General features: G+C 47.3%; 1 protein-coding gene across 1 annotated transcript in view; it reads right to left on the minus strand.

Annotated features, from left to right (window-relative positions):
* Window positions 1–17,612, minus strand: part of LOC146200116 (uncharacterized) — a 428,914-nt gene that overhangs the window by 301,182 nt on the left and 110,120 nt on the right. The window lies entirely within an intron of this gene.

Consider the following 17,612-nt stretch of genomic DNA (forward strand, 5'->3'; position numbering starts at 1 on the left):
CAGGCGATTGCGATGTTTGCGGAGCAAGAGGTAGTCAGCGCATGCTAAAACAGGCCTCGTGAGGCGCAACGGACATCAGTATGACACCACGTAGTTTCCACCGCAAAAGAGGAAACTGCAGAAGCATGCAACAGCTGCACAGGAGAAAAGTAATCATAGATACTGTTTCCCGTTTACTGTTGCATATCAAATCTACCAAGTGATAAAAAAGCAACATAAGGACTAATGTCGACAATACATCATTATAATTTATTTCCACCCTTAAACTGCGAAACGACAGAAACAATAGGTGTTCCTGTATATTTAGTAGCCACCAAAAGGTATCCATTGGGATCGTCCTAAATATAAATAAGCAAACACTTTTCCTAACAAGCAACCACACTTGCCATAAGGAATTCAATCTTCCTACATCTGCAGAAATATACTATTCCTAACGGCAAGCACATTCGATAACAAACAAGCAAATCGGCAGATGGATACAAGAAAGCTTTTTCGTTTGGTGCAGCATATAACTAGATCTATCAATTTGCTATCTACGCCCGGCGCGGCGAACTGTACCAGCCAGAGCCGCCATTCCGCCATCTGTCGGGGCAAGCGAGAACTGTTGGCAGAGCGCAAAAGAAAAAAAAATCATTATATTCAGCTTGTCCACAAAAGAAACGAACGCAAATAGGTGCCTTGGCGACGCGTATTTGTAACGGTTCATTGCAGCCTCTAAGAAATTCGCTACTGCGAATCATTTAAGAAAAGTATTTTGATCAACTATGATTTAACTCCGCACTCCACCGGCCGGGCATGTCAAAAGGGTTTCATATAATTACAGATGCTTCGAATACTATGACAAACATTTGCAACTGAAAAAAAAAAAAACATGATATACAGCAACCAGGCGGTAACATTCGGTTGCCACCCAAGCATGAGAATAGTCGCGAAGTTATTTGAGCTGTCGTTGGCACAAAACAATAAGTTGAACCGTAGAAACTACGGACTACATCGGCGCTCACGAAGGAAGGGGGAAGAAACATTTGCCTGAATTCGATGCTCCCTCATTTGAATCATGGGAGGAAGTGCTGTGTTACGCGAGCCCCGATATACAATTGGGCGCCGTAAGCCGCGCTGAAGAAGTCGCCGCAAGCCACTAGCTAACGGAAACTTGGCGCTTGCACTAAGACTACTCCGAACAATAAAGTTTCTCTCTCTCTCTCTCTCTCTCTCTATCTATCTCTCTCTATCTATCTCTCTCTCTCTCATATACTTTTGGATAAAATATGGTAAAACGATTTCGCAAGTAATTTTTTCACACATTGTAAAACTCGCCGCAACAATCAATATACCCGCAGACCGTGTCTCCTAATGCTTGTAGTTTTTCTATTTATATTGAGAAATGCACCCCATCGTTTTTTCTTTTTTTTTAAGGCTGGCTTAATTACTTTCTGCGAGCTATGGAAACACTTCAGAAGGTAGGTTTGGCTTTGCCGCGGAAGATTAGACCATTTTTATCAACGTGGTTTGATAAAAATATCTTACAATGTTCTGCCGTTGTCTTCCAATTATTTTAAAGGAACGCAGCCTACTTCTTTTTTATGTAAGCGTTAAAAAATGAGCTCAGGAGAAAATTAGAAAGCAAATGTTTGCTCTGCATCGCAAGGTTAAATCCTTCCTATCAACATGTATGCATAAACACTAGCTCAAGATATCCCACTTGTGCCTCAAAATTAAAAGTGGTGCCCCAGGAACTTGCGTTTTCTTAAGGTCCCTATAACGGAAGGAAAGGCAGGTCTGTAAAATAGAACGGGGTATTAGGGCTGTATAAGTTATAACATATATATTATATTATTATTATCCCTCCCCCCCCCCCCCTACACCCTTGTTCAGTGATCTTTCATGCCGTGTAGCCATCTTCTTCCTCTTGTTCTACAGAGAAATAAATAAACTAGACGAGATATTATACAACAGTCATCTACATTTGTGAAACGTCTTGGTCGTTCTTGCAGTAAAAAAGAAAGGAGTACTCCGCTTTCCATATTGTAGCCATAAAAATCTTGGCCGCAATATTAGCTAGATCCCTTCAGAGGCCTGTCGCAGAAATGCGACGACAGACAGTTTCGCTGAAATATCGGTGGCGTCAAGATTCCCGTGTCTTGAGTCAGTTTCTCCAGATGTGCATTGGAGACACCAATTTTTGTTGTTGCGTTCCTTTGCCAGCTAAATTTTGCGTTGCGTTACTGTGGAAATTCCTACTCTAGATCCGGCTATCGAAACAGGAACAAATAAAAATGAACAAAAAATTTGGGAGGGAAAGCTTGGGGAGGGGGTGAGGGTAGGTCATGGAGCAGAGACTGCCCCCTAAAGCGGAACGGAGGAGGCCGGCTCTCAGCACGCTTCAGCGACGGCATCAACCCTACGACACTTGGCGGCTGCCGAACGGAAGCAGCGCAAACGGGCGCGAATACGACGCCCCTAACTGGCACGGAACACAAACTTTTACGACTGCAGCCGAGACCCGGCTGGCGTGCAGGGACCTAACTGCGCCGGCCCGAGACTTGCACTAGTATCGGCCGCTCTTTAAGGCAGAAACGGGAGCGGGAACTGCCGCTAGCCCGACCTGCGCTCTTCCCCAACAACCTCCGCCTCCCAACGATCCCGAGAACCCCGGCCGGCCGGCAGCGTGCGCGGCTCGAAGGCGGCATCGCACGAGCAGTGCTACCGCCGCCGGGCACAGGAAACAATAACGCCTCCCTCGTCGCCGGAGGACTCATCGTTTCTCGAAGCGGACAGATGAAGAGGAGGAGAGAAACCGGGCTCGCGCACGAGATGACATCGTCTCATAAATGTCCGGCCCCATCTTGTAAGCAGCCAGCTCTAATGAGCAGCTTCTTCTCAGTGGGTGGAGAAGGAGGCACGTGTCGTAGATTTCCTCTCGCCCCTGTCCCAGACGTGGCCCCCATAATCGCGTCTTCTCCCTTCCATCGTGGCGTCTCGGCACCCTAGTAGCCGGAATGCGCTCCTCGTCTTCCTGGCGCGCAGTCCGGCTGAAACGCGCGCCCGGACGATCTGCTTCGCGGGGCACGCTGCAGCCGCCGACACGAGACGCGCGCCGCTTCTCCTCCGGTCTCGTTCGTTCGTTCGGGCTGGCGGAATAAATCCCTGGCTAATCGCAGCGGACGAGAGCGGGCGGCCCGTATTTCTTCCGAACTGTTAAACTCTCGGTAGGAGACGGCGAAAAAAAAAAAAAAAGAAAGAACGCAGCTCGCCAAGCTCCGGCGCCGTCGGCATCGATTGGCCATCGGCAGTAAAGTCACCCACCGGCCGTCAGATCCTCTCCTCCGCCTCTCGCTCTATTCTAACCCATGCATTGGGATGGCCGTCTTTCTTCCTCCTCCTTTTCCTCCGCTCAGAGCTTGCTTGGGCACGCCAGCGCAAGACTTTACACAACCGCTACCACCGCTGCGGTCGTCGTCGTCGTCTAGGGACGCAAGGATGCTGCCGTCAGCGTTCACTCGTCGCCGCGGCTGTGGAACAGCGAAACTGGGAAGAAAAGGGCCAGAAGGAACGATTTGGTGACAAATAAGAAATACTTGTCCTTAAAATACAGACATAAAAGTGGGCGGGAAAGGAACTTAGGGAGCGAAATGTTCGGCCGGCAGCGGACAGACAGGGGCCTTAAGATTCCTCGTCAAGTTTTAGCCCGAGTTCCATCTTTTCTGAGCGGAATGCAGAAGGGTAGTTGCCTTCTCCCCGTCCTTCACTCCGGAGACCGTTTCGTAGAAGAACTGGGATTGTTGCATGTGAATGAGAAGGCGAGAAGTCTGGAAAGGGGTGGTGGACGAATGAACGAAGCGCCTGCAAAAAAAAAAAAAAAAAAAAAAGACGAGCGCGCGCTTGCTAGCTAGTGTCCACAGACTCTCTTCATGGACACTTGGGAGGCTGATGCCTACTGGTCTCACACGTGGTTTGGCGGTGATGGAAGGGGGTTTAAAACACGAGCTGGGAAAGAAAAGCGAATGGAGAGAGAAGGACCGGAATGGGGAAACTGCCAGTCGAAGGAGGAAACTCTGAGCGTTTCTGCGCGTTCGAGTCCGAAACGCTAAGTGCCGGATCCAGAGAAGTTTCTCGCCCTCCGCGACGAGCACAGAGGATCTCCCACGCTGCTCCGCAGTAGTTTTATTGCCCGAGGCGCCGAGATAAAGGAATGAAGAAAGCGATAATACGGAGACTGGCGCCTACGGGTAGTCTCTGCGATTAAAGCTGAGTGGCGCGCCTCTTGTGAGAGGAGAAAGGGTAAGGAATGAGAGGGAGAGAGTCGCCAAGAGCTGCGTTCTCGAGGCCGTCAGGAAGAGACAACTGGAACCATTCGCGAGCGGCTAGACCGCCGTACCATGCGGCCTTGTACGCGATGCTTCGGCATTGCCTGCATGGAGCGGAAAGAAGTAAACGGTTGAGGGAAGAGAGGAACTCTGGCGATAATTGCTCAGGCGGCTCCACCACGGAAACTAGGAGTCAGTCGACGACGCTACCACGCTTCCCTCAACAGCGACTGACGGTGCCAGATTGGAAAAATATATTGATTTTGCAAATCCCTCTCTAGACGTGCTTTGGTTATGTGTACTGTTCGTAATCACAGGGAAAGTGGTGTCTGTTGTAAAACTGAATTAAAAGGAAGTTCCCCATTACCAGGTCTGACCAGTACAGCGCGACATTTATTAAATTCCTAAATCGAAAACGCTATCCAGGCGGAGCTCATAAGCGTAGAAGTAAAGGAAAATAAAGTAGAAAAAAAAAAAGCATTAAAGAAACGATAGAACTCGAACCCCACAAGGAAAAGATATTAATGTGATGGCGTAACGATCATCATGCAAAGAAGGCATACTAAAAATAAAAATGTGCAGTCTGGCCCTGCATCTCATCTGCATGATGTTAGAAACGTGACACAGCACATCATGACGCCATTGCCTCCTCAAAAGGATAGGGAATGACTTCAATATTATTGTCATCTTGTCTCGGGAAGAACAACATCTAGTCCTGCCTACTACACACAAAATATTTCGAGCTTTCTTTTTATTAAGAAAAACATGAACGTAAAAGGAGATGTTGCTGCCAGACATCAGCGCTGCTAACACGTCGTTTTAAGTAATCATAAAAAACTAAAACGAAGTAGGAAAATGAGCAAAAATTATTTTAAAAAAATCTCCCCATTTTGGACGCATGGTAGCAAACATAAAACTTATTGCGAGTGAATGATTATTAGCTTTCATGTTTGCGTTTATCAAACACCAGCAGTGCCCGAAGAAACAGAGACAACAAAAATCCCGCTACCAGTAACGTACCTTGCCGGGTTTCTGTCTTTCGCAATATGACGAAAGCAGAAGGCGGAATCAAAGAAAAGACAAGACTGTCTCTACATTAAGTTAATGTCGTCTCTCGAATAATGCTCGTGAGTGCTGCTCCAGTTGATCCGCTTGAACAGCAGCGGCGGCAGAAGGCATCGGGTACCAGTTTGTGCCCTTTTCCTTTCCCTTTGCGCACGTCTATCGCAGTACACCGTCAAAAACGCAACGTACGCATTTTTAGTGGAGAAAATCTCCTGTTCGCCCTCTTGTATCTGCCTCCTGCAGCGGTAACCAAGACCTAACGCTCAGCAATGAAAGAGTAGGGCATCAATATGTCTCAGCGGCAACAGAGGCGCAAGTAGGGAAAGCGGAAAACACTAAAAGGAAAAGAATGCGAAGACACGGAAGACAAGACGAATGAAAGAAAGATAAGAGAGAGAGAGAGAGATAGAGGGAGAAAGCAACGGAAGTACAGAGCAAAGCAAAGGAGAGCGTGTAAAACAAGCCCGCGCCGTTGAAAAGGGCACGGCGGCGAAGACAGCGCACGCGGGCGGAAAACGAAGGCAGCGGCGGCGGCTCTTTCTTCGACGGTGCGCGCATATGCTCGGGAGGAGTCCCCTTTTATCTGGCAATAAATATCTACGTAAGGGTGGAGGACGAGGAGGGACAGCATTGGCGAATGATTAATAAGAGGAGAGCCGCGGAGGCTCCGGCGGAGACCTCTCGCGACGACCTCCACCGTGCGTCCCGGCGGCCGCGATCTTGTTCTCGACGGGCGGCCCACGAGTGCGGCTCGCGGATGTCGGTTCCCGGAGATGAAAGAAGTCAATTACTGCTCTTCCACATGGTGGCTAAGAAGAGAAGCCATCGTGTATGGAAGGTATGATGGCCCGAGGTTGAGGCACGGGAGGGAAGGACTGGGGCAAGGAAATCGAATAAGCTAAAAATAGATTACGCCCGTTCGGCGCACGGCCCTTGGAAGGAGACAGCATAAAAGCTGCCAGAAACGCGTATTCAGTGCTTGCCACTTGCACAAAAAGAAGGGAAATAAGAGGCCGTTACGGCGACCAACCACCCACATTATCTGCGGCCCTGAAAGGCCACCGCCAGCTTGGATTACAGTGACGTCGAGTAGAAGGCGTGACGCAACCCGGGGAGAAAAAACAAACAAACAACATCCTTAATGCCAGTAACAGATCGGCGTAATGAATTTGACTGACTGGGACGAAAATATCCATAACTTGATATGCGCGTGATTTGCGTATGAAAGTCCAACCCGGCCCCTAAAGATATCTAAGGAATTTTTGTCGGCTGCATGGTTGTTGAATGTGATTAAGGTATTTCTTAAGAGTTGAGAACGAAGTTTAATCACCACATGAGTGACATAAGAGGAAGTTACACAGGAAAATAGATTTAAATATGTCCAGTGGGCAAAATAAACTGAATAACATCAACCAGACTCAACTAGACAATAGCTTGAATAATTGACACGGGTATTTTGAAACGGGAAGCAACGCCGTTCCGTGGCACTCGGTACCACTTTTTGAGAAATTTCAAGACTCTTCCAAAGCTGCCGCGAGACGCGATAATGGAAGAGATGGAGGAACAGATGCAAGTGGACACGTATTTCTTACAACAAAATGTTAAATAGGTGCCCATTCAAGCTATTTTGCATTTTGCAATAGGGCGTACATCAGCTTAATTTCCACGAGACTCGAGCGTGACAGCAGGCTTGTGACAAAGGAACTAAGGAAGTAAATACGTTGGTAATATGTACAAAAATCAAATAAGCTTACGTACTATGTAGGAGAAGCCTCAAAGAAGAACAGACCATAAATTGCACAGGGCTAAACTGCCACGAAGATAGCCGGCCTGCGTGGGTCAAGACTCCAAACGGAATGCTTCCTTTGCCGTCTCTGAGCCTGGAAAGCTTTTGTAAGGCGAAAGCCTTTGAGCACTCAACTCGCGGTGACCGTCCATTCATTACATATCCAGAGGCTGGAAGAGTGCCAGCTGCGACCCTCGCCCGCACCGGCACACGCCGTCCTCGCTCTTCGGCGAAAGGTGGAGGCACAGCAGCGCATGCACAGCAGCGCATAGCATCAGTGCCGTCACCTGCACCGACAGGCGGCGCTGCGACTGCGCTCCTTTGCCAGACGTGTCGTTGCAGTCAGGTGAGTGAGTCGGATGGCTCCCAGGCGGCCCGGTGATTCCGCACCAAGCGGTTTGGATAAGCGCAGGAAGGCGGATTACCCCAACAACACTAAACGGGGGAAGATCAATGAACGAATGCGTCAAAGGCGGCTTCAGGCTTCTCCTGCGACTAAGGAGAGGGAGGCGGAACGTAAACGTTCGCGACGACGCACTGCTTCGCCTGGGACGAAAGCAAGACCATGCTGACAGTCATTGGCAGTCGAAGTGGCGCGGAAAATGCTTTCGCCTAGTGCACTTTAGGCTGGCAAAGTTTCCCATAGTTCTCTTTTTTTTTTTTTTTTTGTCGAAACGCTTTGTGGGCGTGGTTACTCAAACTCGCAGCACCTGGTGTGGTCTGCAGAGAAAAAGAAACAGAAGAACAGAAAGGCAGGGAGGTTAACCAGGTGAAGCTGTTTCCAACCCTTCAAGGGGAAAGGGCAACGAAGGGAGGAAAAGGGAAGGAAAAGTGAGTAATAGTAGTTCAGGTTTACACATGCCCATATAGTCCAGTACTGTAATGGTATACGGCTTTGCAAACTGTCCGACGTATGGCAGAGCTGCACGATGAGTGGTTAATTCTGCCCCCGTGGATGAGAATGCGAAATCAGTTGGATGTATTGATCTTCCCTCAAAACGAATGAAGCTGGCCATCCATCGTGGTTTAGGGGTATTGAAGCTCTGGGCCCACATAGTCCAGCACCAGTAAGCCGTTGTGATGGATTGGAGGGCTTGGAACAGAGGGCGAAAGGGATTGGCAATGTCCAAATAATCACATAGGCTTTGGGAGCCCGTCCGTACCAACAGAAGATTTCGATGATGGGCTCAATGAACTCGATTAGCGACTCAGGTTTGTCAGCCTACGCTGAAGAATCATGCGATGGCGAAAGCATTGTCAAAGCAACGGTACAAGACGAGGCCTAACTGTCATTGTATGTAGAGCGTAGACGGGTCACACTCACGCAGCATGAGATTGAAGACGCTCCACAGGAGGTCGAGTACATGCTAGAGGAGAGTCGGCGCGACAGACGTTTGTAGCATTCTGGCCAGAATTCCTGATGCGAGGGAGTCTTTTTTGGGCCGTCATAGTGGCTTCGCGGTGGGATGATTTGACGCGAATCATTTGTTTTGGAACGGCAAGCCCGGCTTTTAAACGCGGACAGCATTTATATACGGGACGTCATGGAAACCGTTGCAGGAGGAGTGACTGAAAAACGTTTATTTTCTGATATGGCGATTACATGTTGAGCACCTAAGGACTTGTGCATTACAGGACTCAAAGCCGCGAGGTTCGGCAGAACGGAACGGCACACCCGTGTTGCCGCAGACACCGCTCACGTGGCCCGGTTTCATGCGTTTGGGGCATTTCGCGGGCGTTGGCATAAATGGCCGCCCTGCATGACGGAAATGAACTGCCTCCACATGTGACGGGAGGTTGTCACAATTGGTCATAAGCGTCACACTGTTAGATGCGGTCCGCAGAAATCGGCCGTTTGTACTGTTCCCCTCGTGCAGCAAGCAGAAGGTAATGCCGCTGCGTTGCGCATGTAAACAGTGTTGCTTTCCAGAACGCCTCGTGACTGAATTGGCCGATAACGGGCACTTCCTAACCCATCCCGCATACGTCCAAGACCACTTCATCCAACAGTATGTTCATAAACAAAGAGAGAGAGAGAGAGAGAGAAAAAAAAGCCAAATCTGTGACAGTCGCAGCGACATCCCAGTTGAAACGTCAATTTTGATGCGCTAAAGCTGGCGCTGCAATGAAGGGCACTCACAGTTTTCCGGCGTACAGAAAGTTGTAAGGGAGCGCACTAAGTGAAGAAAGAAAGGGCAGATCGATAATTTATGTTAAATAATCCAGCTTCGACCACACGGTCTCCACTGCTGCCAGGGAAAGACCGTTTAAAAGGGCGAGGGCCAGCAGCGAAAGGACGGGCACACACTGCGGAGAGTAAGGGGGATCCCGCAACACTGTCAGAAGGAGAAAAGAGGGAAGAGAGAGAGAGAGGCGCGAGAGACGCTCGCTTATGCAAAACCATAATGCAGTCAAAAACGCATTACTCCAGGGAGCCGACCCAAAAAGAAAGGAGCCACTGGGCGATTTGATTTGCAACACCCCAGAGTCGATGTGTGCACGCACAGAGATCGAAAAGAAGGAGAAAAAAAAAGAGGGAATGAGAAACACAGAGGAGAGACAGGGCAGGAAGAAGCAAAAGAAAAAGAGGGAAGAAAGTGCGCAGTACGGGCTGGGTTTACGGCTAGAAAAAGAAAAGCACAGAAAAATAGAAGAAAGAGAACTAGAGCGAATAGATAGGGACAGAAAAGGGACGGGACAAGTGAAACAAGCAGATGCAAAGCAAAAGAGAGAAAGAGGGGGGAGGGGGGGGGGTGAAAAGTGCGAGCGAAAAAGTAAGTACGTTCGTCGTTTTGTACTGACGAACGCGCCAAAGAAGAGAAGCAAGCGCAAATGCAAACAAGACACGTGCATATTAGTGGACAACGTAGCTTCAAGTGTTTTGCGGCCAAAAACCAAAGCAGTCTTGGGCACCGAGAAAGAGGAAACGCAACAGACCGATGGGACAGACGCTGCACGTTTTCCGTCGCACGCGCTTCGATTTTCTTTGGGTCGCTTATCTACTCCTGACTTTTTGTTTCCCGTGCCGCCTCACTGTCCTCGATATTCGGAAGCGAGCCTCGCGTGACTGCGGGAGTGCCTTAAACAAGGGAAGCGATGCGCATGTTTCTTTCGAATCTGACGGCCAATTCGAAACAGATGGGCTTCCCAACTCCCGACGTCTCGCAATATGTAAAACAGACGCGCTGGTTAAAAAAAAAAAAAAAAAAAAAAAGCAGTAGAAGAAACAACAATATACAAAATTTTTAAAAATGAACTGACAGACACGCGAAAAAGTGACCATATAATGGAATCAGCGCAAAAACCAAAACGAAAAAAAAAAAAGCACCAATTCTCTATCGCGAACGACCGAAGCATAATATAGGCGGCGGAGACGCGACACATATCTTGCGACAGGGAAAGAAAAACACTACGAACTAAACTTGAAGAACTAGAGAGTTAGCACGACCTCACACTACCGCATTGCATTGTATATCAGGTGCGACAGCTAAATGTAACCATGGTTTTGAAAACGACGGTAATGTCTTCGCCCAGTGAAACTAACTCAGGGCTCTTGAGCGTCACGTGGACTAGCCATCCCTATTTCTTCCTTTTATTAATGAGCACAAACTAACTAGCTCACTTACACAATGTTCCACTGCTTAACTGTAAACCGTCTTGAAATCGCCTACTGAAATGTTACTTTTTAATAGCCTATTTACGCACCGTAAAATTTAACCAAAAAACTAAAACAAAGCAACAAATCTGTTCTCTTTTTCTGATGCGCTCTTCCAGACTGCGTTCCCTGTCTGCAAAGAGTGAGGTATTACCCTGCAGCTGGCCGCGTGACAGCTATCTTCGACGGCCAGAAAAGGAAAAACTGCACAAACGGTGCATTGCTCCAAGCACTGCAGATAGCTGCTTATGAAAGCAGTCATCTGACACTTGGTTTATGAATCAAATAATTGAAGGATATCCAATTTTCACTCATTAACTAACAAGCTTTGAATAGCTAAAATTACAATGGAACAAACTAGGCTAAGTGACTCTGAAAAGCCCTTAGCTTGTTACACTGCGGTAAAACGGTCCATTTTTAAAATCTTGGTTGCTGTTAGCTGAGGCAGCTATTTTACAGGTGTCTGGACAGTGCTCAGTAAGGAAGTTAACTGTGTAGAAAAGTGCACATTGAACACCAAGTTCAGAGCAGCGATATATCTTCAATCCGAAAGAATCCTTGTGTAGAAGGAACCGCACTCTCATTGCGATAACGATGCCTCATGTTTAAATCTTAATCACTTCATGCTAGAATCACTGATATGGCGTAGCATTGACCGAGATGGAACTATCACACCTCACTGGAAGAGGGAGAAACGCGCAAGCCTTTTTTTTATGAAACTGCTTCCAAGTTGAGCAGCACGCGAACTATCAATGAACCACTAAGTTTTTGTACCATTTGCGAAGTCCCACGAAAAAGAAAAAAAAAACGAAAAATAACACGTCACAGTTCTAAGAACGTTACGTCGCTACAATAAACTAGCTATAAACGGGCGCTCGCACCATTCTACGCATCCACGCCTTTCAGCCGTCAAGGCTCATTTCATGTCTGCTCAACCATTGTGTGTTGAACTTTGCAGATGCTTCAGTCAAAGCACGGGTCTCCGCCTCTATTCTTTTGTTTCCACGGGTCATAACCGCATTGCTCAATAAACTTTAGCATTCCCGATTTCCTCTCGGCATATAGACTATCATGGAAGCACATCAGACGTGTAGCTGCTGCCTTTTGCATTGGTTCACGTTTGATTACGCGCGATTGTCGGCCCCTGTTCCTGCCTGTTCGCAGCTCGCTTCACAATCATCAGGCTCCAGTGATAGCAGCAAGTGCAACAGAAATAGTGTTATATGAGCAAATATATATAGCCTAGCCAATTAACATACACACGTCAAGAAGCTCTCCCTTACAGTGCCTGCCAGCCCCGTCGCAGTGGCGCAGTGGTTACGACGCCCGACCACTGTTTCAGAGTACTCGGGTTAGAACCCGCGGCCGGCGGCTGCGTTTCGATGGAGGCGAAATGGAGTGGTATCCGCGTGCTGTGCTATGTCAGTGCACGTTAACGAAAAGAACCCCAGGTGGCCGAAACGTCCGGAGTCCGCCGCTACAGCCTCCTAATAGCTTAGGTCGTTTTGGGACGTTAAACCGTACAGAAAAAAAAAAATATTAAAACAAACCAAACATTGCCTGTCACGTCATGTCGCGAGTCATTCACCGAGATGGCTCTCAGATGCTGAAGCCAAAGTCGCGGGTTCGATCCTATCAGCTGTAGCCGTATTTCAGTGAGGCGAAATGCAAGACTAGCATAGTGCTGTGCAGTGTCAGCAAATGCTAATGGACACTGTGGAGACGTTTAATTTGACATGTGCAAAGACACCAAGATGATCTAAAGACAAAGAAAACGCTCCCGCCGGATCCGAAGTTTTCATGAGCCAAGAGAAGACATAAATGTGAAATACAGGTGGTCCCGGAACCACCCCATTTCGTAAATTAAAGCTAGTGTATGACGCGAAAGAAGCCTATGGTTTTCTCTAGTTACCCACATGCTAATTAGCGCTCACTTTTAATATACTAGTTTACGTTAAATACCACACCGCATGAACGTAAACCTCTGCCTGTTCCCTAGGCGTATAAGCGTGCCTTGTGTGGCCCAGTCGATCGCGTGTCTGCTTCGCAAATAAAATGTCATGAATTCGAATCCCGCCCTAAACATGAATATTTTCACAAAGCGACTCATTTACTTCACGAGGTCAAATCATTTCAATCGATTTCAAAAACCTTCGTTCCATGCGTGACGTCAAGTTTCACGTGCTCTCTTTCGCAGTTCCCGCTAGCCATGTGTCTGTGACGTCGTTCATCACACGACGCCAGACGCCGATGTGGCAACATCGGGATTTCCAGCCGATCTGCGGCCGTGATCGGCTGAGGCGATACTCTCACCGCTGTCAATCGCGTCTTGTGTAAAACTGCAACACATTCTCGTGCTGTGCAGTAAGCATCGTCGTCATCATCAAGGTTCAACTGCAAAACAATCGCGCACTGTCGAGTGAACATCGTGAACTCCACCATTTTGTAATTTACTTGATAACGTAATAAATCAGGGCCGCATGTTGTGTGAAGCCACAACAGCGCATCGATAAAAGTTACCTCATCGCCCAGCGCCTCTGCCAGCTTGTAAATTTTCAGTATGTTTTCTGCGAAATTTCACTGTACGTAGTACAGCGCAGAACGTTTATAGTTCATAGCGCAGTGTCGATCTCCAACCTACGTCCACGGGCAATGCGCATCCTTTGTTTACCATTGATTTGGTTTATGGGCTTTAAAATTACAAAGCTAACCAGGCTATGAGCGATTTCCTAATAGAGGGCTGCAGACATTTCGGCCACCTGGAGTCTTTAACGTGCACAAACATCATACAGCAGACGGTCGCCTTCCTTTTCGCCTTCATTAAAAAGTAGCCGCTACAGCCGGGGTTCAATTCCGAATCGTCGGGCACTGCAGTCGAGTGCCCTAACCTCTGCACCACCACCGCGGGGCAAATTTCCTAACTATTCAGCGATAAAGAGTAAGTATGCCAACAAACAATAAAGGTATTAACGCTCTGAAAAAAAAAAAAAAAAAAAAAGCTTTAAATCGAGCAACACTTCGCAATCTGACTTTTGATAAGCTATAGGATATCGCTTTCGAAGCTTTTTCGGCATTTTTTATCTATGCTAAGGAGTCTAGTAAGGCCTCGTGTGACTCCACAGCTGTGTTAACACCGCATACATCAGTTGAAAGAGGCTCCATAATTGACACTAACACGTCTAACGAGGCTACTTCAACGTCGGCATCTCTGTACGCCTTCCACAACTCTTGTGCGCCTATGCTCAAAGCAGAACTTCGGCTAAAGAATCGAAATTAGCTCATGATTATCGAACCTAATTTCCTGCATGCCCGCCAACTTCTTATTATAGCGGGAACAACTTGAAGGCAGCGCCCTTTTAAGAACCTCTATACAGTACCTCTTCGATTTCTGCACGCGAACGAGTGGCGGCCGATACCAAGGAGGTTAAGTTAATATTACCGTGCCACCTGAAACTCATTTCTCTCTTAAGTTCAATGGGCTCACGAAGAGCGTATTCAACACGAAGCCGTAGAATGGGCGGATTAAACTCTGTGATTATATTTAGACCGTCCTGCTACGGCTTTTTGTCTCCATCTTTAGCGCTATATAATGTGCACGTGCTGTCGATCAGGCCAAGCAGGGACTAGTATTGCGTGCGAGCTATGGTTTGACACTTCGACGCTAACTAGAAACCGCAGCATATTTCAAGGTACTATGTTCAAGGACCGATTAACGAGATAAATTTTGGAAGCCTAGGAGATATCTTTAGCTGGTGATGACTGCGTTAGCATGCCTTCTGTTCTCCTATCGAAGAAAGAAATACTTTTTAGATCATAGGGAGGACTGTCAAAGAAGTGGTGTGTGTGCTTAGAAGTGGAGAAGGAAGAGGATGTTGGTGTTCAAATCCCCATTCGTGGGTATGTGCCAATTATAAAGGCAGAAGAAGAATCAGTTGTCTGTGCAGCATTGTCCATGTGTGTGTGTGTGTGTGTGTGTGTGTGTGTGTGTGTGTGTGTGTGTGTGTGTGTGTGTGTGTGTGTGTGTGTGTGTGTGCGTGTGTGCGTGTGCGTGTGTGCGTGTGTGTGTGTGTGTGTGTGTGCGTGCGTGCGTGCGTGTGCGTGTGTGCGTGCGCGTGTGCGTGTGTGTCTGTCTGTCTGTCTCCTCTGTGTCGTCGCCGACTCTGCTGCGTGGTCCACCATGTCGTCTGACAAACTAGCTCGACTTTCTACTGTATTATCGTTCCTCTTTACTTCGAGCCTCTCTACCATTTCTTTTAACTTTAACTTTAAACTCTAGACAACCAAAGTATCAACCGGATTTCTGGAAAGAATACTCTAATATAGATCATATCCATACTATCAACCACGGGACGGAAAAATAATGGCAATATAACCAGCCCCTATATAGCATTCATTGTTTACGAAAAAGTATATGACTCAACCGAAACCTCGGCAGTCAAGCAGGCATTGCGAAGTCAGGGTGTAGGTGAGCCGTACGCGAGTGTACTGGAAGATATCTAAAATGGCTGTATAGCAGCCATAGTTCTGCATAAAAAAAAGTAATAAAATTGTCGTAGGGATGATGTTAAGCATGGAGCTACGATCTCCCCAGTAATATTTACAGCCTGCTTAGAGGAAGTATTCAGAAATAAGGAATGGGAGCAGTTAGGGATAAGAGTTGATGGAGGATACATCTGTAATATGCGATTCGCTGATAACAATGCGTTGCTTAGCAATTCGGGGGATTAACTGCAAAATAATGATTGAAGACCTAGAGAGGAAAAGCAGAAAGCTGGCCTAAAAATAATATACACCAGACTAAGGTAATGTTCAACAGCCACGGGAAGGAACAGCAGTTTACGTTAGGTAGCGAAGCACTGGAAGTTGTAGGCGAATATGTCTACTTAGGACAGGTAGTAACTGCAGATCCGGACCATGAAAGGGAAATAACCAAGGGAATAAAATGAGGATGAAATGCATTTGGCAAGTATTCGCAATATATTACTAGCAGCTTACCGGTATCGCTGAAGAGGAAAGTGTATAACAGCTGTATGTTACCTGTACTCACCTATATATAGGGCTCAAAACGTAGGGGCTAACCAAAAATGTTCTAAAGTTGAGGGCAATGCAGAGAGCTATGGAACGGAAAGTGATAGGTGTACCGTTAAAGGGGTCGTGACAGCTAACATCTGAACATAATCTGATTATTGAATTTCATTTCACATACGTGAAATTATAATTCATCGAAGTTTGAGTTCCTTCGGTGCAGTATATATTTTTAAACTCAATTTTTTCAATAATTTCGCAAGCAACTTCAAGGTGTGCCACGCGAGATTGGCTGTTGACGTGCAATGGCATATTGTAGCACATGTCGCTTGCTATTAAGTGTTTGGTGTACTGAAAGGCTTGCATGTACGCCGTGGACGGTGGCCACTGTGAAATGTTTTTATTCAGCAAAAATAGGTTTCTTGCATATTCTTTTTTTTTTTCTTTTTTCTTTTTTTGAAGAAGAAGCTATAATATGCGAGCTTAGTGATCATCGCATAACACGACTTGCTTCGGGGTTTCGCCTAGAAATTGTCAAGGAGGCCGAAATCGATGGTCAGGCTGATTATTCAAGCATACAATAAGAAGCATATTATTCGTACGTTATGAGAGTTGTTTTGTCTTAACAACCAAGCGCCCCCGTGTATGAAAAGCGACACGTGCAATGTTTGCTCCCGCAGTATGAATCGCGAAAGTGGGGAGGAGTTGACGTTGTGTTGCAGCTTGATGAGATATTATTTCCCGCCACACCTTCAGTCCAAAAACTAAGAACCAAATAAGCATAAGTTGACGCGAGAGCACATCTTGTGACATTATATTAACAAGGAAAGCTTTTGAACGAAGCGATATCGCGTTTATATGCTTGATATATTGTTATGTGCATGCGCCTGGTCTTGACACTTATTTAAGTGCTAAACTTAAACGTTTTTGGCTGTAGAACCTTTTCGCAAAATTATGTTCAGTCTGGCCATGGCCAGCGCACAAAAGCATGCGCCGCCGCAGCCGCCGCCGTTCCGTCTCATGATCACAGACCCAATGTCATTCAAATGCTTCACTGCCCACACCGACCAACAGTCGCCCAGCCACCACCACCGTCTCCGTCTCGCCTATCGTGAAGCCGCACGCGTGCAATTGCGACCGGCTCCTGAGCCTATAGCCTTGTTTTAAGGCGAACACCTTTAATGCCTCATCGTTGTAGTGGACAAAAATGTGTCGCCCTTTTGCGGCGGCTCTGATTGCTCGAGATGGGATGACGTCACCAGTCGCCAAAATCGAAGCGACCAATCAGAAGCCTTATCCCCAATCCCCATTGAATCGATACATAAAGATGAATTAATAAACCCTACGGGGAATCGGACCTCCATCCCTTGGATCCCCAGCTCAGTGCTTCAGCACTGCGCCACGCCCCGGATCGTGAAACGCTATTCATAATTCCACTTGTCTGTAGTGAGAATGATAGCGAGATTCCGCGAGTGACAGATACTGCACCTTTTCTTTCCTGCAGACGAATTATAGAACGTCAGTTAACTTTATGCGTTAAATTAAATGCTGGTTGTGTTCGAAAAGGGGCGCACGATTTGCTGTCAAGATAGGCCATAACGTCACAAGGCGATTCATGCATATACGAAGCTGACTCCACCGGGCATCAGCTTCGTAGCTGGAGGTTGGCTGGTTCTGGCCCTGATGGGGCTGGGATAGGTAGGTCAACGCCGCTTGCGGCGGGGGCTTGCCTGCCACCGAATGTTTATCTGTTGTAGGCCGTCATTGCACCCGC

The sequence above is a fragment of the Amblyomma maculatum genome, chromosome 2 (genome assembly GCF_055883805.1).
Source record: "Amblyomma maculatum isolate TAMU_Amacu chromosome 2, ASM5588380v1, whole genome shotgun sequence".
Classification (NCBI taxonomy): domain Eukaryota; kingdom Metazoa; phylum Arthropoda; class Arachnida; order Ixodida; family Ixodidae; genus Amblyomma; species Amblyomma maculatum.